At 42.6% G+C, this 25,120-nt stretch overlaps 1 protein-coding gene across 2 annotated transcripts in view; it reads left to right on the top strand.

Annotated features, from left to right (window-relative positions):
• The first annotated feature begins 1,994 nt into the window (after positions 1-1,994).
• hck (HCK proto-oncogene, Src family tyrosine kinase) overlaps positions 1,995-25,120 on the top strand; it is an 88,986-nt gene continuing 65,860 nt past the window's right edge. Inside the window, exon 1 of one of the 2 annotated variants that reach the window (XM_080204825.1) lies at positions 1,995-2,238. The gene's annotated coding sequence lies outside the window, so the exon portion shown is untranslated. Of the gene's footprint in view, positions 2,239-5,214; positions 5,234-25,120 lie in introns of those variants that run through there. The other variant, XM_080204826.1, reaches the window with a different exon arrangement.

Raw genomic sequence — 25,120 nt, 5'->3', positions numbered from 1 at the left:
CAGTTTATCCGTATTTTGCTGGCAAAACCCTTCACACTTTTTGAACAACCTCTGCTTCCACACCCCTCCCATGCAGGGCAAGGAACTGACTGAACTTCCTGGTCTTGGCAATTAAAACTGCTGAGATCTATGGATACAGGGTAAACCTTGTAGGACTCAGGAATTTCTTCACCCAGCCTAGTGAGCCTTTGATTCTGCCAAGCTTGCGATAAGCAGGTCCGGACAGTAGGCACCCTGAGGGGGTCTTCTAACCTGACTGTCTGCCCCTGTATCGTAGTCACATTCATGGCTGGATATCCCTAGACAGGGAACATGCGGAGTCCACGGGCGCCATTGAGGCCTTCCATGCCTGTTGAGGCGCGCAGGGGCTGGGGTGTATTATTGACGCCATTAATCACATGTTGGTTTGATGTTTTAAGTTTCCTTTGCACTTTGTCTTTTGATTCAGGTGGCCCACTTCTTTTTGGGGGGCTGCCCTTCTTGCTTTGTCTCTGAGTTTGTTTGATTTATTTGATTTGGCCAGAAAGAAAGCATGGTGACCCTGTGGAATTCACTACCACAGAAAACAGTTGAGGCCATAACATTGCACCTTTTCGAGCAGTTAGATATAGCTCTTGAGACTAAAGGGATCAAAGGATATGGGGAAAGGCAGAATCTGTCTATAGAGTTGGATGATCAACCCTGATCATAATGAATGGTGAAACAGGTTTAAGTTTATTTATTACTGTCACAATTAGGCTTACGTTAATATTGCGAGGAAGTTATTGTGAAAATACTGTAGTTGCCACACTCTGGCGCCTGTTCGGGCTACACTGAGAGACAATTTAGCATGGCCAATGCACTTAACCAGCACGTCTTTCAGACTACAGGAGGAAACCAGAGCACCCAGAGGAAATGCACACAGACACGGAGAACCTGCAGCCTCCACAGTGACCCATGCCAGGAATCGGGCTATCCATCCTGACTGTCTGCCCCTCTACCGCAGCTACATTCGTAGCCAGGTGTCTGTGGGTGCAGTTGACGCTTTCTGGGCACCGCATTATCGACCCTAATAATCACATTTTAATTTGATGTTTTCAAGTTTCCTTTGTACTTTGATTTTGTTCGGGCTGTTCCCCCGGAGGGCTACTCCTTTCACTTTGCACTTTTAACTTGAGTTTGTTTATTTGGTTTTGACTTTAAAAAAGGCAAAGCCGGGAATCGAACCCAGTCCCTGGCGCTGTGAGGCATCAGTGCTAACCACTTTGAAGGACCGAATGGCCTACTCCTGTTCCTATGTAAACACCAGTCTGTTTTAAATAGGGTAGTTATTATCTCGTCAGCAATCAAAGCCAAACCTAAGCAGTGAAAACGTTGAATCCTCACCACTAGATCACCAGGTGAACTAACTGAAACACACTGAACAAAGTCTTAAACTGAAACTCTGATGTCTTATCCACTGAGTTATCTCGGGCAGGGGGAGGGGGGACATTGGCTTGTTGGTGTTTGGAGCCTTGGACCGTGGCCAGATGGCCACTGAACAGGAACATGTGGTTGTCAATGAATTGGCTAATGCCTGGTCCCGCACTGTAGGAGAGACATGGTATAATGTTGAAGCGTATCCCTGCAATGTATGGTGTAAATAGTGGGATTGTTCTCCTCATTTAGGTAGGTGAGGTTGAGACCTATTAGTGTCAGTGTCACAAGTGGAGTCTTGACGGCGCTCAAGCGGTGACCCACCTAAAATAGAGAGAAAATGAAACACACATTAAGCCAAGAACACCTCCCCGGAGTTCGAAACGACTGAAGAGTTAATCCCGGGGAAAAAAAAACCTCCTGATTCAGAGTGAGTAAAACCAAGTGGATTTTATTTCTGTTTCTCATCACAGCTGTGGCAAGGTTTGAAACGCAGCTTCTCCGGGGATCACTGCGTCCGAAACACCGCCTTCTGAACGCTCGCTGCCTTCCCCCAGCACCAATTAACAAGTCCGGGGGAGTGGTCACTTCCCAGCCAACTGAAACTCCTCCAGCGGCTCATTCCACACGCTAGGAAATGGGTCACGGTGTGTTATAAGCGAGCGGGTAACGCCGAGGAGGTCTCCAGCCCGAATACCTGTGGGTTAACTATGGGACTTTACACTGCGGTCTGAGCCAGGGCAACAAAAGCAACGAGAATACTTTTTTTAAACCCTCCCCCTCTTTCTTTTGGAGTGTTTTACTTTAGAGTTTACGAAGTGATTCCCAGGAGAGAAAATTAAGGTATGTGATTGGTTTTTTGATTCAAATTCCTATCTGAAATTGCTGTTTAAGATTATTTGGAACCAGATTGAATTGTGGTCATACAAAGTTGTTCTCTGTGTATGCTGATAGCTGCCTGCAGAGATCAGATGCTTCGGTCTCTGGGTTACTTCCGCACCCAGGGCTGTGTTCTCTTTTTGCCGTATGGTATCCGACCACTCCTTTGGTTTTTTTTTAATTAACAGTTCCAATTTTGTTAAATCAATTTTTTTTGAACTTGTGTCCACCGTGCACTGTGATAAACAGCGACGAGGATTCAGAGAATGGAGGGTTCTGAATCCTACTGAATTGGGACGCTCAGTGTCACAAACCGTGTGGAGTAGTTCCCGATTTTTTTCCATTAGGAAGGTGAACTTAGAAGATACCATTTGAGTTTTCAGTAATTGCGTCTCTGGCTTGGTTATGGGAAGCTGCGAATGTGTTAAGACATTTCTGGACATCCCTTGCACCCTCTGGATCAAGGACACCAGTTAGCAAAACTCTTGACCTAAATTTGTCTCACTTGCAGCAATGGTACTCCGCCCGTCTTTCTGATGGGGACTGATGTCCTGTCTGACGTTTGTCGTTAACCTTTTCCCCTGTCTTACTGCCATACAATTGACTACACGATTTCCCAACAGAGCTTAGCTTTAAATTGGCAAACATCAGGAAGTGGGAGCGCAGTGTGATAAACAGCTAGTCCAACTTTGACTGTATTCATACTTATGAAAACGTTGGTGCTATTGTGCCTGGGGCTTTTTTTAAAAAAAAAATCCCTACGTTGAATGAACAATTCCAAGAACCACCTTAAGAGCTCGTTGAAGGAAAGGGTGGAAGAGTGTCTGGATTTAATTCCGATTTTTGCAAAGCTTCATGAAATGGTCTTTATAATAGTGTGAATTGGGAACCAAAATAGGGGATTTTCACAGTAACTTCATTACAGTGTTGATGTGCATGGCATGGGGGTGGCACAGTGGTTGGTGCTGCTACCTCACAGCACCAGGGACCCAGGTTTAATTCCAGCCTTGGGTGACTGTGTGGAGTTTGCATGTTCTCCCCATGTCGCCATGGGTTTCCCCCTCGGTGCTCCAGTTTCCTTCCACACTCATCAAATGTGCGGGCTTAGTTGATTGGCCGTGGTAAATTGTCCCTTAGTGCCAGCGGAATTAGCAGGGCAAATGTGTGGGGTTACAGGAATAGGACCTGGAAGGGATTGTGGTAGATGCAGACTTGATGGGCTGAATGGCCTCCTGCACTGTAAGGATTCTGTGATACTTGTGACACTAATAAATAAGCATACATTGGATCACTAGTTACCTACCTCTCAGGCTTCAGTTGATCAAATTGGAGCGTGGGCACCCATTTTCATTAGAATAGTGCAGTTTCTAGATACTGACTAGAATCATAGGACCCTACAGTGCAGAAAGAGGCCCTTCAGCCCATTGAGTCTGCAATGACCACAATCCCACCCAGGTCCTACCCCCATATCCCTACATATTTACCCGCTAATCTCGCTAACCTATGCATCTCAGGGCACAAAGGGGCAATTTTAGCATGGCCAATCAACCTAACCCGCACATCTTTGGAGGAAACTGGAGCACCTGGAGGAAACCCATGCAGACACGAGGAGAATGTGCAAACTCCACACAGACAGTGACCCGAGTCGGTAATCGAACCCAGGTCCCTGGAGCTGTGAAGCAGCAATGCTAACCACTGTGCTACCATGCCGCCCCAAAGGACTAGGAACCAGAATTTCACATCCTCCCTCCCCAGGTGGAGTTGGGAAATTGAAGGGAGGAGCTAGAACTTTGGCATGTGTTCTGAGGAATGGCCATAAGTGTTAAAATTCTTTTCACTTTCAGGACAGAGTGTGCACTTTTCAAACGAAAAGAGAGCTGTCATTTGTAGAAAGTGCGTGCTTTACTAATTTGTTGAAATTTGCTGGAGTGGGACATCTCCTGGTGACTGTTAACTCAGACTTTTCCTGCACACTAGTTAAATTGTTTTTGCCCCATAGGTGGCTAGAATAAACAACAGGGTATCTGGGGTTTTGGTGAATGGTTGAACTAATGGAGAGGTTTTTAAGGTTTGAGAAATGAACAGCGTAAGAACTGAGGTGGTGTTTGGGTGAATAAATGCAATGTTGAATCTGAAATAGAAAGAGACAAAGGGTGCAATTTAATAGCCCTGCTCATGATGAGTTTGGCAGGGGGCATTTGGGCAAATGATTGGCACTCTGCCACCTTCATGCCTCCATCCCAGGTGAGCCCCTGACGTGAAGGCCCATGACTCCTGCCCTGTACTGGGGATAATTGAGGTGTATAGCTGTAAATCAGTGTCTACTTGAGGGCCTCATCCTGGTGCTGTTGGTCTTTATCCAGCAGACTGTTCACAACATGGGAGCATGAGAAACAAACCCATTTAAGATTGCCCGGAGGCTCCCAGCAGGGGCACACATTCATTCATCAGGCAGTAGGGAACCCTATTGATAGCCATATTGCTGCCCCCCTCTCCCACATGGCATCACCTCCTGTCATTACCTATGGCTTGGGATCCAGTGACAATCCTAGGCCTCGGTTGAGTGTTGTACTGGCAGCAGCCACTGCTTCCCCAGGGCACTGCATAAAGGCCAGTAGCACTCTGTAGAAAAGACTTCCATCCCCAGGATCTTTGATCCCAGGGGAGATTCATTACTATTCAGGGTATTTAATGGAGCGGGCTTTCTTTGAAGGAAGCAACGTAGGTCTCCTGTGGGCTCTCCCCATTATCTCCATTAAATTTAACCCAAAGAGAAGGTGATAGAGATTGGTTCAAAAGGGAGATTTAAAAAAAAGTCCCAGATAGAAAAAAAACTTCTAAAAAATTAATTTAACCCTTTTAAAATCTTCTACCTACAGAAATGAGACATCATGCTTTTGTTCACTTCCCAGGCCGGAGAGATTAATTGGAAGACATTAATGATCACATGATTAGAAGGGTACCATTGTTATATTTAACTGAAGTTTAATGGGAAATAATGTGAACATGCACAATTAATAAACTTCATGAAACTGGCAGGGGGAGTGGGGTGTGCATTAAGGGTGTGACCCTGTTTTATTGAAGCTAATAACTCGACAATGCAAATCATCAACCACATTGTAACAATGCACAATTCATGGGTCAAGGTGCCCAATTTTCATGTTGTGTGTCACTTGCAGCCATTTTGTATGTAATGTAGAAATACTGTGACTTGTTACTAATCAAAAATACATTTTGATGAACATAAGAACATAAGAAATAGGAGCAGGAGTAGGCCATCTAGCCCTTCGAGCCTGCCCCGCCATTCAGTAAGATCATGGCTGATCTGTCGTGGCTCAGTTCCACTTTCCCGCCCTCTCCCCATAACCCTTAATCCCCTCGCTTATCAAAAACCCATCAACCCGCGTCTTAAAAATATTTAGCGAGGCAGCCTCCACCACTTCAACGGGCAGAGAATTCCAGAGATTCACCACCCTTTGAGTGAAGAAGTTCCTCCTCAACTCCGTTCTAAACCACCCCCCCCCCCCCTTGAGGCTGTGCCCCCTAGTCCTACTGTCCTTTCTGAGCGGGAAGAGCCTCTCCACCTCTATCCTATCCATCCCATTCATCATCTTATATGTCTCAATGAGATCTCCCCTCATTCTTCTAAACTCTAATGAGTACAAGCCTAGTTTATTCAGCCTCTCCTCATAGCTCAACCCCCTCAACTCTGGAATCAGCCTAGTAAACCTCCTCTGCACTCCCTCCAAGGCCAAAATATCCTTGCGTAAGTACGGCGCCCAAAACTGCACACAGTACTCCAGCTGCGGCCTCATCAATGCCCTATACAGCCGCAGCAAGACCTCCCTACTTTTATATTCAATCCCCCTCGCTATGAAGGCCAGCATCCCATTCGCCTTCCTGACCACCTGCTGCACCTGCAGGCTGGGTTTTTGCGACTCATGCACAAGGACCCCGAGGTCCCTCTGCACCGTCGCCTGCTGCAGTTTTTCGCCCCGTAAGTAATAGTCCTTCCTGCCATTATTCCTACCAGAGTGGACCACCTCGCACTTGCCAACATTAAATTCCATTTGCCAGTTCCTGGCCCATTCGCCCAGCCTATCTAGATCCTTCTGCAGACTCTCCACACCCTCCGCACAATTTGCTGTTCCACCAATCTTGGTGTCATCAGCAAATTTCGACACCATACATTCGGTTCCCTCCTCCAGATCATCTATATAAATGGTAAATAGCTGAGGCCCCAGCACCGACCCCTGGGGCACTCCACTAGTCACCAACCGCCAATCCGAATAGCACCCATTGACCCCCACTCTCTGCCTCCTATTTGACAACCAATCCTCTATCCACGCTAACACCCTACCCCCAACTCTATGCCCCCTTACCTTCTGCAATAACGTCTTGTGAGGTACCTTGTCAAACGCCTTCTGAAAATCAAGAAAGACCACATCCACCGGCTCTCCTCTATCCACCGCCCTAGACACATCCTCATAGAACTACAATAAATTTGTCAGACACGACTTCCCCTTAATGAAACCGTGCTGCGTCTGCTCTATCAAGCACTCAGAGCATCTCTTGGCTTATGGGGTCCCGTTTTGAATACAACGATTTACCACACTTCAAGGGAATCATTTTAAACCTAATCCACCCAGTTTGGAACTGGCCGGATGGAATCCAGTACCTGTTCTATATCTCATCTGATTTTGCTTTCTCTTAGCTTCAGTAATGATAGGCCAAAGTGTAAAGCCAGCTTCCAGTATGATTCTGTTAGTTTCCCAACGGGCAAATTGGTTTAAAATTATTCCCATGTGCCTGACATAAAACCCTAAACCTGCACTTGTCAAAGTCACCACTCGTATCCTATATAACTATAGTTCATTTTCTCTTCCTTCCTCCTTGTCTCTTTGCTGCTTGTAATGCTTCTAACCAGGTATTGTTCTTGAATGCATCTCCTTCATGGTTCATATTCCTGCGTTTTTCTTTCACCAAGTCCCACTCCTACGTTTCACATTGTAGACATTACATAGTTTCCCAAGTGACTGTATTGACATCCCTAATGTACCCATTGGGTTCCATCCTTTGCTGCACCTCTCTTTTCATCTTTGCACCACCCATTAGCAATGTCAGACAAAAGCATGGCCAGTTTTCACATTTAGTGTAAGTGATGCTCTGGTTTACATCTCTGCGGCTTTTGTTACCAATCTCCATTGGTTTCTCATCTCCCAGAGCAACAACCTTTCAAGACTCCTTTTGCAATCAAATCCATTCATGGCCACTTACCTTTCCTGCCTCCATTCTTTCAACAACTATCCTCCCTCTTTTTGCAGCTGCTTTGCTCTTGCCCTCTAAAACTCTGTCCTGTTAACTTCCCCACTAGCTTCAAAAGCTGCCACATATCACTCTTTGAATGCACCTTTGTCTACTCCTAATTTTTCTCCCTGCTGCTTGGCAATCCTCTTGCTGTCTGCTTCCATGTAAATTAGTCCATTGTGTGTAAGAACTACAGAAGTGTTAATCGCTGATGGCTCTTGGTACCCTGCAGTTGAATGTTCAACTGGGCCGCACAGTCGAAACTTCTAGTTTCTCATTTTCTTTGGAAAATTCATGCGGCCGCTACAGGCCCAAACCTTATTTTGACTCTCTACTTTTGTATGTCAACATTCATCACAATCCACAGAGCCTAGAGGAAGGATGTTCTGGGAATGAATACAATCTAAAAGTGGTGTTTTCTTGAACTTTTCTCTTGCGCCAAATCGGCAATTTGTATGGATGTTATTCTTGTGTAGCAATCTTTTTGTGAACAAGGAACTGAAGCAGATGTATTTTAATGACCTCAGGCAATGCTCATGTAGCACATGCAATTCCCAGCAGTGTTAGCCATTGATCAATTATCGGACTGTCTATAAAGTCTTTTATCTCAATATTTAAAATCAATCCTTGCCAAGTTTTGTTTAAGAAATTAGCTCAGTCTGTGTCAAGATGACCAAAGTTGGCAAAATAGTGGGTAGACACACTAGCACATCCCTTGATCTCTCGTATTTGTGGAAGAGTACTTAATACTTTGTGTTATATTAATGGACTTTTATGTTGTATTCATTTTGACCATTTCAGCAAAAGTTCCAAACTCAAATCATCTTGGCAATTTGAATTTTCCCAAGGTGTTTCCTGTCATAATTCAGTGCAATATTGAGGGAATGCTGCCCTTTGAGTACTATTTTTTCAAATGAGATGTTAAAACTAAACACTTCTGTCTTTCAGGTGATTGAATAAAACCTAAATAAATCCCATAGCATTATTTGAAGAATTGGATAGTTCTCAGGTCCTGGCCAATATTAGTCTCTCTCCAACCCTAATCACTAAAACAGGCTATCTGGCCATTGTTGTATGTGGGATCCTCCTGTATGCAAATTATGCACCATGTTTTCCTACATTACAATGGTGATAACAAGAAAATATTTCTGAACAGACAATAAAATGCCTGGCCATGAAGGCACTAGATAAATATAAATGTGTTTTATTTTAATGAGGGTCTCGGCTGATTTTTGTTCCAATTCTGTTTTGTACCCTGTTCTGTTATGGTGACAGCAGCATTAATATATGTAACCCATCAGAGAACTGACCTTGACATGCAGCACTTGATTTTGTGGGAAGTAAAATGTTCCAGTTCCTGTTGGTGCAATGTGTAAAATGAAGGGATGAGCACATATTGCGTACAGCGCCGTTAAATTTGACCTGACCTAGGAAATTGGCACCAGTTAAGGATCTTTAAAGTGAATACTGCAATAGTCAATATTGCACTGAACTGTGATACAGGACACACCTTGGCAAAATTCAAATACTGCCAAGATGATTTGAGTTTGGAGTTTTTGCTGAAACTATCAAATTGAATGTAACACAAAAGCTCATTAATTTAACACAAAGTATTTTAAGTATTTCTCCTTATGTGCCACATTCACAAACACAAGAGATCAAGGGATGTGCTAGTGTGTCTATCCACTATTTTGCCAACTTTGGTCATCTTGACACAGACTGAGCTAATTCCTTAAACAAAACTTGGCAAGGATTGATTTTAAATGTTGAGATAAAAGACTGCTTATAAGCAGTCTGATAATTGATCAATGGCTAACATTGCTGTGAATTGCAAATGCCACATGAGCATCGCCTGAGGTCATTTAAAATGCATCTGCTTCAGTTCCTTATTCACAAAAAGAATGCCCTTTTAGGGTTAGAAACGCGTTACTATCAGCACGCATCAGTTCTGAGGTGTGATGTTCCTATTGTCAGCGTAGCTTCAAGATTCTTAATCATCAACAGGATCACTAGAGTGCTGCTTTTTGTGGTATGCTTTCATTGTGCAGTATGACTGCCATTCTAATATAGTCCTTTTGAAAGTTCAGAACTGTTTTCAGGTGTCAGCTACCCTAGAAATTACTGGCACATTGTGGCAGTGTTTGGAAATCTCCATTATTAAAACCATCTGCTTCCACCCCTATCATCACACCACACTCAGCTTATCAGCTGCTGAAACTCTCATCCTTGCCTTTGTTATCCCCAGTCTCAATGTTTCCAATGTCCTCCTGACCAACCTTCCACTCTGTAGCCTTCGAACTTGAGCTCATCCTAGATACTGCTCCATGTATTCTGGCATCACCAATCAGCACCTGGCAATGAAGTGAGGATGAGTTGAAACCTGTCGATGATGATTGATTCATTGAGAAGATCTTGAGCTCATTCAAGCCTCCTTCACGCCTATCATTAGGACAGTGAACTGCGGCTGGGTTTACACTTGAACATTAAATAGTGATGAGGCCAGCACATTGGTCCATCTAACTCTTCTGGCTGAAATGTATCAGCACTTCTCCTTATCTCCACACTCCAATCATAATGGAGTCTCCCACTGTCTTACCAGGATGATCATTTCAAATGTTGGTCACCCTTTTGTAACACCCTGACACAATTTCTTAACTTGTCTTTTAGTATTTCCTCTATCGTTTTCCACTCCTGCCCTGCTGCACAGGTTTAACCTTTCTCTTCTCACTTTCTGCCTCTCTAAAATGAAGAGCAAACAAAGAAAATTACAGCACAGGAACAGGCCCTCCAAGCCTGCATCGACCATGCTGCCTGTCTGAAATAAAGCCCCCTTCCCTTCCAGGGACCATATCCCTCTGTTCCCATCCTATTCATGTATTTGTCCGGATGCTCTTTAAAAGACAAGGATTGCAAGTATTCTCCACAACTAATTTTTCTGGCAGCACAGGGCCGCTTTTGAAGTCCTCCTCCATTTGGGCATCTGAGTGAAATATGTTCTGCAGTAAAATCCTGTGATGTTTTACGCTTAATACATTTCATTAATCACTGGTGTATGCATTGCTGGAGTAAATTGGTGGCTCATTCAATGGATGTCGATTATTTGCAAATATTTAAAAGGGATCCTCACAAGTTCCTGGAAGAGACTAATACTGCTCTCGACTTGTACACAAGCTAGCCCTTTTGTCATTTTTTAAATATTTTTCCAGTGCTTTCCCAGAGCTACCTTCGAGTTGCAGTTGATCTCCATAATTCTTTGTTGAACAGCTGTTAGGATTCCTGCTTCTAAGCATTATCCAGCGATATTTGATAGAAGGTAGATTTCATTTACAGAATTGAGCTTGGGTACAGTGTTGTACACAGTGTCATGAGGAACAACTACTCCCAGACACTGATGGAATAGAACTTACAGCTGCCTGCATAGAGGGTGTGAAATTCATCTCAAATGCAAAAAAGATGGGGTTATTTAACTGAGCAGTCAGTTCCTGTATAAGTACAACTCTCAATTGCTGGAGTCTTCTGTCATCCCCTGCAAAAAAAAACTTAGCTTTAAGAATGCATCAGCATGATGGTTCCTCTTTCTGCCTGCAGTGTCAGCAGTCACCATCTCTATCAGTGTCTTTGCCAAAGTTGCTGGGAGGCGGGCCATTATCCCTGATTAGCTACTGCCCTCAGGGCCTTGCCACCCATTGATACAGGCTCAGGAGCCACTTTTGGCAGTTGAGCATCCATGCCCTTGATAAAATGTTGGACGTGTTGACTTGTATTTTGTGTCAGTGAGTCAGTTATGCAAAGTTAGAAGAAGCATCAGAATTCATAGTCCCACTTCAAAGAGCCTGTAATCACTTATAGCTGTTAATCAAACTTTGAAATAGGAGGTACCCTACTGTGATAATGGATGGTTATGAAAGCAGTCATGCATCAGTAACCCAGTAATGGAACTGCTCAAGCTTATGTTAACAGTGGAATAGCAAACAATGATTTCAAAGACTTAAGAGGCAAGACTTTTAAATGCCTTGACAGATTGCCACCTCCCTTTGACTGGTGAGTAAATTTTGACGGGCTTGTTGACAGTTCAATGAGTTTGGCAGTTGTTTATACAATTTTTATGCACCTCTGTGCGACTTCTAACAATTCTAAAGGGCACATCGCTTTCCCCAAAAGCATCCCAAGACCAAATCCAAAGAGGTACCCCAGCTATCAAAAAATACACAAGGTTCAGATTTAGTCTGCACGCATCAGGTTTCACATTCATGGGATACAACAATCCACTTTATGGAGGTAGCAGATGATTTAAATGGCCAGCTGCTTCGGTGAACCGTTCATGAACAAAATACCTCACTCCCACCCCTGTGAAAATGGGAAGTCATGATGTGGGTATGCCGGCGTTGGACTGGCGTAAACACAGTAAAAAGTCTGACAACACCAGGTTTTAGTCCAACCGATTTATTTGATAATAGATTCACAAGCTTTCGGGGTTAGTCCCTTCGTCAGGTGAATGGAGAGTTCTGGCCTCAGACAGAGCATATAAAGCACAGACAGTTTATTGTATTATCAGTAATCTCTAAACTGCCATGTTCAAGGGCGGGGCTTGATTTTAAGGCACTCCTGCCATTTTTGACACAGAGAGGCTCTTTGTCACAGCGGAAATCCAGACCATTGCTTTATGTGGACCTTAGACTGCGCGTTAAATGGGTTTGCACATTGCACATTGTTTCTTTATGATGCAATGTGAAATATGTCCCCATTCTGCAATACAGATTTGGAGATAGTTTTCGTTTTACAGGAGGGGGAATAAGCAGCATCACTGCCATGGAAGGGAACAGGAAGGAAATAATGCAATAATGTCAGTTAGATAGTGGACTCGGTTAATATGAGCATTTAAGTAAAAGAGAGGCTTAGTAAGAGGTGAGATGATGAACTAAAATGGGATGACAATTGAGGTGAATTTCAATCTGTTATGTGCAGGATCGATGGTGTTTACTTGTATCCAGTTCAGCTGGAATAGACATGTTCCTAAGTGGCTGTGGGTATAGGGGCATATTTTCAGTTGCATCCTTTTGGCTCCTTTGTGGCAAATAAGAGTTAACTTTTCAGTAGATTCAACTCCCGTTGGTAAATATGAAAAAAATGTTTGTTTATTAGTCGCAAGGCTTACATTAACACTGCAGTGAAGTTACTGTGAAATTCCCCTAGTCGCCACAGTCTAGCGCCTGTTCGGGTCAATGCACCCAACTAGCACGTCTTTGAGACTGTGGGAGGGAACCTACGCAGACATAGGGAGAACATGCAAACTCCTCACAGACAGTGACCCAAGCAGGTAATTGAATCCAGGTTCTTGGCACTGTGAGGTGGCAGTGCTAATCGCTGTGCCTCTGTGTGGTGAGGGGAAGAGACTGGAAAGACACTGATCAAGTTTACTGTTGAATTAAGATGGCAGTAATAACTGCAAATAGGTAACGCACGTCAAGAAAGAAATGCAGAATTGTACATGCTCACCCTGGGTTTTATTATAAAAATGGTTGTTTCCTGTGCACTATTACCAATGATAAATTTATTGATCATGGGCCTCTCAGAAACACTGCTTTATGTTTTACTTTTGTTTGTCATTAGAGTGAGAAGTTTAAATAATAAACATTCAAAATGGGTTGGTGGGATGCTGGGAAAGAGAATTTATTGTTCCCGCTTTAGTATTAAATTCTATAAATTTTTTAATATATTTTGTTTGACATAACATCGTTAGAAAACAGCATTATAGTGCTGCGACTTTCTCTGTAACATTGTGAAATGGCTGTTTCTATTGTCAGTATTACCAGTCAGTAGCTAACACAGGTTCACCACAACGCGAGGTGGTGGTTAGAGCAGCTACAACATTGCAACGTTACCGGTATATGATAGGTTGGACAACTGTTTTGCATCTGTAATATGTAATTTGTGCAGAATTTGTCTATTACAAAAATGAATCCAGTATTTCTCATTCTTGGGCATGTGTGTCACTGGCAACACCAGCATGCATTTCCCGTGAATTGTAAATTGCTCATAGACCTTTAATCATCCTTGGAGCATGTCAGTGGGCTGCCTTGAACTGCTGCTGTCCATGTGATATTTTTCACAATGATTTGATAAAAGTGGTTTGCTAGGCCACTTCAGAGCGCAAGTCAAGAGTTAATCATGTTGGTCTAGGACTTGAGTCACTCATAGACTAAACTAGTGAAGGATGACTACATATTTCTGGAACAAAAATGAACAGTGTTTTCTTTTCTACAACAATTTCACAGTTTTATATGTGTTTTGTTAAAGCAACTTTTTATTTCTGGATTTTAAGAAAGAAACTGAATTTACATTCTTAAATTGCTGTGAGATTTAGGTTTCTCAGGATAACTAGTCCAGTAACTATATTACCCTTTTGGTACTCACCACTTATAATAGCATTATTAAAGTAATTGAGTAAATCATGAATGACCTTCCCCCCCCCCCCCCCCCCCACAAAGTAACTGAATATAGTCATTTACATCTCAACTAGGTCATATAAATATTGATCAGGTACATCTTGAAATTGAAAGATTTTGCTTGTAAGTCTCATGGAGATAATTTCTCTAGGAAATTCCACTAGGAAAAAAAATCCTGATCTCAGCAGATGTCATGAGCTGCATCAGGAAGAATTGAATTAGATTGAAGATTTTAAGCATTGGTCCATTTTATATGTGAGTAATGTTTGAAGAGCATTCGGACTGCATGAGATGGGGAACAGGCTATAAGCTGAGATCTGCATGCTAATTGTGAAACAGTATTTGCTGGCTGGAAAGTTCAAAGCTAGAGAGCAGGTTGGGAGCTGGTGATTCAGAATGAACTAACGTTAAAATGGTGATATCTGCGTGGCCCAAAATAATGCACAGAGAACACACGGAACCTAGTAAGATGCAAACAATAAGTTAAGCAGTTTGAACAAAATGTCAGGGACTTGTTCTAAGCAACCAGAGGAAAGAATTTTATCTGAACCTATGATTCTGCTCTATTGCATCATGTTCAAATTAAAAAGGATTAGATTAATTCTCATGATATATAGGAATTCATAAATCAAAGCTACATTCCTCCCTAACAGTACTGTGGGGTACCTATGCCATGCAGACTGTCGCGATTCAAGAAAGTGGCTCACCACCACCTTCTCAAGGTTGCTTAGAATCATAGAATCCCTACAGTGCAGGAAGAGATATTCAGCTCATTGATTCTGCAGCGACTCTCTGAGAGAGCATCTTAGCCAGCATATCCCCATACCCCCATGTATTTACTTACCCCACTAATCCTCCTAACTTACACATCTTTGGACTGTGGGAGGAAACAGGTGGACCCAGAAGAAACCCATGCAGACACAGGGAGAGTGTGCAAGCTACGCACAGACAGTCACCCAAGGCTTGAATCGAGCCCAGGTTCCTCGTGTTGTAAGGCAGCAATGCCAGCAGCAGTGGCAACTACTGTGCCATCGTACACACCTGTGGATCAGTAAATAATATTGACTTTGCCATTGATGTTTGTATCCTATAAATTTTTTAAATGACAAGAACTGAAAGCGTATCACACTTCCCTGCCATTGAATACCTACCAAATAAATAGAAGAAATGATCAAATTTCACACAAGTATTGGTTTTACTCACTTAAGTGGCATGAAATGCCCTTGCGTTGGCAAAGAGCTATAAAAAGACACACCAAAGAAATCAGAAGACCTTTAATTGTAGGAGAAACAGTTGTATTGGTATTATAACCTGGTTATGGTCCTACAATAGCTGTGAGAAATTTATTGAGCACCAGCTAATCAATGTTAGCCTTAAAGTTGCCCCTTGGATCACATTTCGCCAACTTTGGCGGAAAGGAGTATGAAGTTCTTCTGATGGAAAACTACCATTCCATGAGGAAAGAGACAAGATGTTAGTGAAAACAATGAAGCCTGGATGGCTGTTTAAAGACCAAATGAAGAATGCAACAGAAGATGTCAACACTATAGTCACATTGTCAGAATACCATGTAGCTATGTAAGGTGTTGACGTGAGCTTAACTGTATCCTCAAAGCAACCAGAACCAAAGAGGGACAGAATCCCTTAACCTCTTTAGCCTAACACTGTGGGTAACATTTGATAACCTGAGTAGATAGAAGCTCCCCAAAGATGATGACTGAGTCTGGAGAAATATGATGAGGTAGGGCAAGATCCGTGATTCTATTTGCAATTCACACGGCTGCATTTATCTGTGGAGGGAAGGGGAATCTTTGTACTTTCCTCCCAAGAAATATTCAAATCTAATTATGTAATTCTGTAAGACATGAAGTCAATTTTGCAGGATGTGTAAACAAAACAAAAATGCCAGAATTGAGTGTAAATGGCGGAGGGGGGATCCTTTGAGGGCTAATTATATGGGGCATACACCAGGCTGGGATGTTTTGAAAACCTAAGAATGCATGGAAAACATTGATACCTTGTGTCAATCTATTAAAATAAATCCTTGATGCAACAGTCCATTCCTTTTTGAGTTATAATCTGCTATGGGAAGATGTGAATATTTTGGAGATAAGGATTTGGTGGGAATGATGTAGATTAAGGGCAGAAGCAGATGTGATGCTAATGTAATCTTGATGTCAGCTTCGAAGTAGAGGGGAAGAGCAGAAGCACTTGGCTTTTGGTGAAGGTGCTGGCTCAAAGGACTGTGGGCTCGACAGGGCAACTAGGCAATCGTCAAACTCTCTAAATGCCTAGCGCACAACAAAACATGGTGGCAGTGAGTGAAAGACTGAAAGAAGCTACAGGGCTGTCAAAAAAAAAAGAAAAGAACCTCAAAGGCAGGAAATTTTAAAAAAAATCCAAGATGTCAGAACATTGCGAGAGGCAAGCTATGACACAGACCCAGAGACCAGCAACAGTGGGCACATGCCAAAAACAGCTGGATTAAATGCAATAACAATTCCCATGTTCAGCAGAAGCATGGAGTCCACCCAACCAGAGAACCATTTCAGTGTAGGATGCCTACAGCAGACCCAGGTAGAGAACTGCTTTCAGATTACAGAAAAAGGGCCAGACTAACTGGCCAGTACCCAATTTATGCTGTAGGAACTATTGCTGATAATTTAAAAGGAGGTAGGAAGGAGATTGAGTCTTCAGCTTCTTATGAAGAAGTCACGTAAGCTCTCCACGCCTGTCAGAACGTAATAATTGAGTGGGCTAAATTGAACAGAAGAAAACAAAACGTCTGTTTATCAGTCATCTCTATTGGCTGGCATGAAATGTGCTTATGGAATTTTTAAAAAAAACATGTTGACTTGCGACAGGATCATTGGGATATTAGACAGTGTTATTGGATGCCTTCCAGGCAAGGGATGGTTTAGTGCTGGTGAAAGCAGTAAAGATTGTGAGATAAATGGAACCTGAAAAACAGGGCTGGGTTTAGTATGTGGGGAAGGATGGGTTGCGAGGATAAGATTGAGTGAGATCATTCAATTTGTAGGTTATAAAATGAAAATTGCACCAACTGCCATTTTAAAATGTCTGCAGTGTGTCTGGTGTAAGTGAGAAGAATGTCCTGCTGGAAATGTGGAGTGCCACAACTGTGGAAAAATAGATGCAAGGTGGGGGGGGGGGGGAGGCGGGGGAGAGAGAGAGAGGGGGCTTCCCTCTGGGAAGTTTTACATTCAGCCAGTTCAGCTAATAGAGACTTGCAAAAGACAGTATACTGTTAAAAAGTTCTTTATTTGACCAATACACATTGGGGGAGAGAGAGTGTCAAAGGATTCTGTCTGACCTTGCATCACATGGGTACAAAGGAAATACATTTCTGAAGATTTTATACTCCTGCCCAACCAATCATCCAAGCTGAATGGTCCAATTACATTAGTACACTTTATTAAACTTATTTCTCATTATGCTAAGGGATAAATTGCTTGTTGGCTCAAACCCACAAGAAAGTACCATGATAGTTTAAATCACGATACTAGTTCAAAAATGATTATATATCTTTGTATGATACATAAGTCAGGCACATTGTGATACCTTTGGTATATAAGGCACACTGTGGTCCCCATTTTTAAACTAATCTACTTGTTTTAATAATCTCAAAAGCAGGGATTTCTGTATCCCCTGCCACAATAGGTAATTTTAAAATTGTCACTCCAAAAATGCTAACAACCTGTAACACGGGGAAGAGAGTTCTAAAGCAGAACCAGGTATAAGTGGAAAATCTACAAAACAAAAATTAACCATCCTAGGGGAGATGAGTGACAAAGTATTGAAGTACTGAACGTCCCACAAAGTTTACATTAGAAACTGGAGCAGGGATTTCTACTTTACAAGGCACAATTCAAGAGTGGGATGCAGTCCTGTCCTTGAGTTCAACTCCAAGAAGCTTGACACCATCCAGGGCAAAGCAATCCATTTGACACCCCATCCCTCCACCACCAATGTACAGTGTGTACCATCTACAAGATGCACTGCAGCAACTCACAAGGGTCCTTAGACAGCACCTTCCAAATCTGTGACTTCAACGATTAAGAAGGACAAAGGCAGCAGATACATGAGAACATCATCACCTGCAAGTTCCCATTTAAACTACTTTTATGACCCTTGGCTAGAACCTTGGATTTTGGATGACGATCCAGTTTGGGAACTTTGTTTAACGTAAACAAATTGTGAGATTCAAGAGGCTTACCAAAAGAATAAAACCACAAGATTCCACAGTTTTGACAAACAAAGAAAATGTTACTATACAATTTTAAAAAGCTGAAACAATTTACAATATCTATCTTGTATTCTAACATCCAGGAAAATATACACATGAATTAAGAGAGAAACTGTGATCAGATACTCTACACTACAAACTAAATGCCAGATGTGACCAAACCAAATTCCATGGATTTCTCAACAACCCACTCAAACATTTGTCACGTTATGAGTCAATAAGTCTCACTGGAACTTCATTTTTCTCGCGAGGGTTGCGAATCTCCACTTTTGAAGATCTTATCTTGGAATTCTCTTTCAAAGTCGCTTCCACACAAAAGGCTTCAGCAATGGCCATCTTGCAGGATTTCAATCTTGCCTTCCAAGGTTCTTTTCCCATGGATTTCACTCAAGCTTCACCTTGCACAATTTCACATCTTCAGCCGTGCTGAGCAAAACAGCACTGCTTTTCCCCAGTGGCCTATAGCACGGAGTCAGCAACCTTTTGGCCCATCCTTGGGACAGTTGCATGATTTTGAATGAACAAGTCATTTGATCTAGGTTTTTATGCAGTTCTTCTTTCTTTCTCCCTTTTTGCACAGCTGCACACTGACACTCCTTGGCCTGAAGAATGTAAATTAAATGAACTGTGTATGTTCCCACCTGGACCCAGGATTCAGCGGCAAACCTTGTGTTCCCTTAAGTTTCATCGAACCACCTTGGAAATATATTGGCATTCCTTCACTTGTCATAGAATCATAGAAATCCTACAGTGCAGAAGGAGGCCATTCAGTGCACCAAGTTTGTATCAACAACAATCCCACCCAGGTCCTATCCCCATAACTCCTCACTTTTCCCACTAACTCTTCTAACCTAAGCATCTCAGGACACCTTAAGGGGCAATTTAAGATGGCCAGTTAACCTAACCTGCACATCTTTGCACTGTGGAAGGAAACTACAGATGCGGGAAGAATGTGCAAACTCCACACAGTGACCCAATTTGTCGCAAAACGTTACTGGGTCAAAATTCTGGAACTCCCTAACAGCACTGTGGGTAGGCTACAGTGGGTTCAAGAAGGCAGCCCACTGCCACCTCCCTGAAGGGCAGATGGGGATGGGCAATAAGTGTTGGCCTAGCCAGAGGCACTCATCCTGTAGCAGAATGATTAAAAAATCACTCAAGTAAATTCTATGGCAACCCTCTTAAATTGCAAAGTCCTGGGGAGACTACAGTAAAAATGAATGGCGAGCTCATGGTGAATGTGAAATATAAAGATTCCTGAAATCCTTGAACCTCCCTGTCATTGAAAATTAAGAATGCTCTACTAAGCAGAGGCACATGCCTTACACTGGGGTTAAAACAAATTCCCAAAGTTGTTCACACACATACACACACACAAGTCCCTTAGCCACTCTGACAAAGTCAAGGTTGAAGTGAAAAATAATCAGTAGTAAAGGATTATCTCACTAGACACCGTGCCAACAAAATGGTGTTCAGATATGGTTGTGGTCAAAAACGGAACACCCTAAGAATCTGTGTAAAGTTAACTTAGCAAAACAAAGCAGCAGAATGTGAGATCTCTGTGGACAAGAGCCTCAAAACTAAACAAGCACACTTTAATTACCAGTTCAGATGTGAACAATGGATTTTAGCGTTTATCTCTAGACAAACAGTCCAGATTGCTGACCACATATCTGATGCCCATCGATCATTGTTGTCAATCAGTTGCCTTTGGAACGGTGCCTGCTCCAGAGAGTTTCCAAAGAACAATGTCCGATATTTCAGAAGGCATGGAAGAAGCAAGGTGTCAAATGGATGATATGCTCGTACGTGGATCTTTGCACGAGGAGCATCGTTGCAGGGTCAGAGCAGTTCAGAGAGCTCTGCAAGATGCAGACCTTACACTGAATGAAAAATGTGAGTTTGCCAAGCCAGACCCATGATTAAGTTTGGAGGCCACATCATGCAAGCCACAGGAATCTCAGTTGATCTGCAAAGCAAAACTTATAAAAGAATTCCTGCAGCAGAGGAATATGAGTTTCAATGATTCCTAGGGATGCTAAATCAAGTACACAAGTTCCTTTGAATTTAGCAGATGTCAGTGAGACATCTTTTCAGACTGAAACAGTCCATGTTCCAACACTGGTGCTGGAACATGGACCAGCAAAATGCTTTTGAAAAGATTAAACAATTTTTAATCTCTTCAGAAATATTGGCACATTATGACCCAGACTAATTTGCTTATTACTGTCACAAGCAGGCTTACGTTAACGCAGCAATGAAGTTACTGTGAAAATCCCCTAGTCACCTCATTCCAGTGCTTGTTCGAGTACACTGAGGGAGAATTTAGCAGGGCCAGCACACCAAATCAGCACCTATTTCTAACTGTGGGGGCAAACTGGAGCGCCTAGAGGAAACCCACGCAGATCAGTTTGGTGCCTGGGTATTACTTGTCCTGCAGAAGAATTGATTTCTAATTGAATTACCTGTGCCCCAAAAGCCAGAAACACAGAATCAGCATTACCACTGCCTTTTCCATCAAGGCTGTGGGAGTGCATGGGATTGGACTTTTTAGGGGAAAATCTTCCTTTTATTGTTCTTGCTTATTATTCACGGTGGATTGAAATAAATCAATTGCGTGTCGGCAAGGCAGGAGCAGTGATTCAATTGCTCCAACTTATTCAATACATTCTGGACTTAATGTTTAACAATCTTGAGCTGCATGTGACCAATTCCAAAATTTCTAAAATTAATATGACTTTGTATATGTAACCAGTTCACCTCGCTTTCCTCAAACAAATGGAGAGGCCAAGAGAAGAGTGTCAGCCATTGTGGAGCTATTAAAGATGAACAAAGATGTTACTCTAGTTCTTCTGATTTATTGATCCTCACCACTACAGAATTTTTCACCATTTACAACTTCCATCTCTGAATTAAACACCACATCCCCACGAACGGCCATGAGCTGTTAAAACACCATGAGGAAGAATAGAGAAACAGCTGAGCCGTGCAGTTTACAGATATACACCACGTGAGTTACCAGCACTGAAGGTGGAGACAGAGTATATACTTGCAAGACTAACATTGGAAAACCTCTGTACCATCCTAGTTGTGAAGTTGAGGTAGGCTGGAGTATCATGATGGAGAAACCTCAGAACCTTAATGTCCTTGAAGAGAAAGGGAATAGAAATTTGGGCTTACCGTTCCAATCCGGAAGAGGAGGAAACTACAAGCTCTACAATCACCGAGAAGGAGGCACGACCTTTATTGAGACGTGTAGCATTCTCAAGGGGCTTGACAGAGTAGCTGCTGAGAGGTTATTCCCCTTTGTGTGAGTCTAGGACCAGAGGGCATAATCCCACACCAACAGAAGGGAAGAGTGCTAAATATGCTTGATCTCCAAAGTAGATCAAAACCAGATTGGTGCTCAGTCCAAGGTACTTCAGAGACAAAGCCTGTAAAGTCTGAGACTTTGGGGAGAGATGGAGGTGGATGTAAATATGACGGCAACAAAGACTTGGAAGAGAAGTAGAACAGCAAGGTTAACATCAGAAGCATGTGCGAAACTGGATATAATGTCATGACTGAGCAGAAGCTCTTGCCTTGTGTGGAGGTCCAATTGCATACGTACTCGTACAAATAAATAGTTCTGGTCTTAAAAAAGACAACGAACTTTCGCTGTTTATTTTTAGGAGATTCAACTATCTCTAAAACCCCTACGACGCAGCAGCAAAACACATGCATGTGGTATAATTGGCAGGGAAACTAATTTAGCAATTTGCATGTAGGTATTTAAATAGCTTGGTTCTGCCACAAATGTGTTCTGAATGACGTCACACAAAAGGAAAGATATAAGTGTGAGGTGTCCTGCCAAACATTTTCTTTTACCACAGCACCAACATTAAGGCCAGGTCTGAATGCAGAAAGTGAAAGGGGCTGAAATGGGTGGATGAGGAGTTCACCTCTGAAGGAAGTGAAACTAGCTGCCTTTTAAATAAATAGGTAAAATGCGGCTGTTTCTTAGATACAGAAGAACTGATGGTCTATGGTGAATTTACTGGAGTGTGGCAATGGATTCGCTTACAAAACAAATTGTAGCCGAACCTATACGTACTACTCCAAACCGTTAAGGTATCCAGATTAATCTCCTGAACTTCTAGTTTGAACAGTAGTCAAAAGTGCACTGTTTTCATAACAGATTGCATGCTAATAAAGACACTGCTTAGTCAACAACAAGTAGAATTTAAGTAACGTTAAAAGTCACGCCTGTGACATAACTGGTCTGTTAGCGTGAGTGGGTGAAACAACCACTACGGACTTGGGGTGTAGTTCAATAGCGGTACAGCTTTATTTTCTTTTACGTCGACGGAGGTGCAGTCAGGACACACAGTCGGACTATCCCGAAAGCACACTAAAGACTCCCCCACGACGGGCTACGGTTATAGCTGAACTTCGGTGTAGTATGCAATTCAAATGCTAATCCTTTATTTACAGTATTTGACTTCAGCCATCCTGTCTCGATGTTTTCGAGTGTTGAAGCAATTGTTTTAAGTGTGTGTTAATTGTTTTTGTCTGGTTATTAATGGTCTAGAATCTCTGGGGTTTGAACCATAGGTGTGTCATTGATCTCAAAAGAGGTTTGAGGGGTCAGGGACGTTTCCTTAACTATGCTAATTTTAGGTGTCTCCACGGGTTGTTTGACTGTTTTAGAAGTGCTGATTTTGATGGGGTGGGGATGTGTTTTTTAATTTAGTTCCTGTAGGTGCCATCCTGTCCAATTTCCCTTCTGTGCTAGCCCTCATTTGCATTCTAAAAGCGTGCTGTTGCCTACTGATCAGTGTCTGTTACTTTGTGATTTTTAGTGGAGACACTGAGTGTAACTTTAGTCTGCTTCCATTTTGTGTGCCCAATTTTTCATAAAATTTGTTGTCCGATAACACGGGCTGTTCATTTCCAAGAACTTAATTGGAGCATTTAATTCAGGCAAACATTAGCAAAGTATCATTATGAAAAAGTCCTTCCTATTTATTTTAGTAGAGAGAGAGAGAGACATGGGCATTATGGAATACGCAGAAGGCCATAACACACAGGAGCAGAAGATGGCCATTCAGCCCATCAAGTTTGCTTCACCATTCAGTCTGATCTGATGCTTCTCAACTCCACATTCCTGTCTTGTCCCCAAAACCCTTAATTCCCTTACTGATTGAAAATCTGTATTTCCACCTTCAACATACTTAACAACCCAGCCTTGTACAGATCTCAGCTTCTACAGTCCTCTGTAGTAAAGAATGCCACAGATTCACTACCATCTAGAAGTTCCTCTTATCTCTGTCTTAAATAGATGACACTGAGGTTATGCCCTTTGGTCCTAGACTCTGCCACAAGAGGAAATAACCTTTCAGCCTCTACCCTGTCAAGCCCCTGAGAATCCTCTTTGTCTCAAAGTTGCCTCTCCATTCTGTTGAATTCTAATGAGTACACACCCAATCTACTCCGCCTCTTCTCTTGAGAAAACTCTTCCGTACCTGGGGTCAACCTAGTGAACGTTTTCTGGGCTGCCTCCAATGCCAGTATATCTTTCTTCCGATAAGAAGACCAAAGCTGTGTAGACTGTTCCAGGTGTGAAGCTCACAGAACTGTCAAAATAAACAACCCTTCTCAAACCTACTTCCAAGAAACTTAATCTCATTAAATGGTGATAAAACTTTCAGTTAAACAAAGCTCTCAGCCCCCTTGTCAACTGTGTAAACCATCCCTTCTAGATCTGGAACTCTGCCAGTCTTCATCATAATCCAGTACCAAGCTGTATAAACAAACCCTCCAGAGCTGAATACAGTTGAGCTCTTAAAGATTACTAAGTAGGTAACTAAACACCACAGTCTTAAGGAACTCGCCAACCTTGCTAAAAATTTCAATCTTACAAATTCAAAACTGAGGCAGGCGTTTGAAAGATTGAGCCCAAAGTCACTGTGTGCACATTGATTCACAAACCAGCGCATTTCTAGCACTAATTAAATGGTAGGCAACAGGAATTGCCTGGGAAATTTAACTTTGCCCCACCACCATTTATCTTTACTACAGGTGGTATGCTGAGCCTCAAGACAGCAATATCCAGCCCCAGTCTCCTTTTAAAGGTGGAACATGTTTGCCTTGGAGACTATGGGCAGCACGGTAGCACAATGGTTAGCTCTGCTGCTTTTACAGCTGCAGGGACCTGGGTTCAATTCCCAGCTTGGGTCACTGTCTGTGTGGAGTTTGCACATTCTCCTCATGGCTGCATGGGTTTCCTCCAGGTGCTCCGGTTTCCTCCCACAGTCCAAAGATGTGTGGGTTAGGTTGATTGGCCATGCTAAAAATTGCCCCTTAGAGTCGTGAGTTGCCTAGGCTAGAGGGATTAGTGGGTAAATATGTTGGGATATGGGGGTAGGGCTTGGGTGGGATTGTAGTCGATGCAGACTCGATGGGCCGAATGGCCTCCTTCTGCACTGTAGGGTTTCTGTGGGACAATTCAGAGTAGGTTCACTAAGCTGATTCCTGGCATGAAGGGGGTTGCCCTATGAGAATAGGTTGAACAGATTGGGCCTGTATTCATTGGTGCTCAGAAAAATGAGACATGATCACATTGAAACACAGATTATAAAGGGTTTGACCGTTTAGATGCTGAAAAGTATATTACCTCCTGGTAGGGCACTTGAAACAAAGAGAATCATAGTTTCAAAATAAGGGGGTCTCCCATTTAAGGTGGAATTGGCCAAGAATTTCTTCTGAGGGTGTGAATCTTCTCCCCCACAGAGCAGCAGAGGCTGGGTCATAAAATTTACTCTAGATTTAAGACCAAGTTTTGAAT

Source organism: Carcharhinus amblyrhynchos, chromosome 16, assembly GCF_965287045.1.
Source record: "Carcharhinus amblyrhynchos chromosome 16, sCarAmb.v2.hapA, whole genome shotgun sequence".
Classification (NCBI taxonomy): domain Eukaryota; kingdom Metazoa; phylum Chordata; class Chondrichthyes; order Carcharhiniformes; family Carcharhinidae; genus Carcharhinus; species Carcharhinus amblyrhynchos.
The sequence above is the reverse complement of the archived record's forward strand: the minus strand, read 5'-3'. Positions and strand labels throughout refer to the sequence as shown.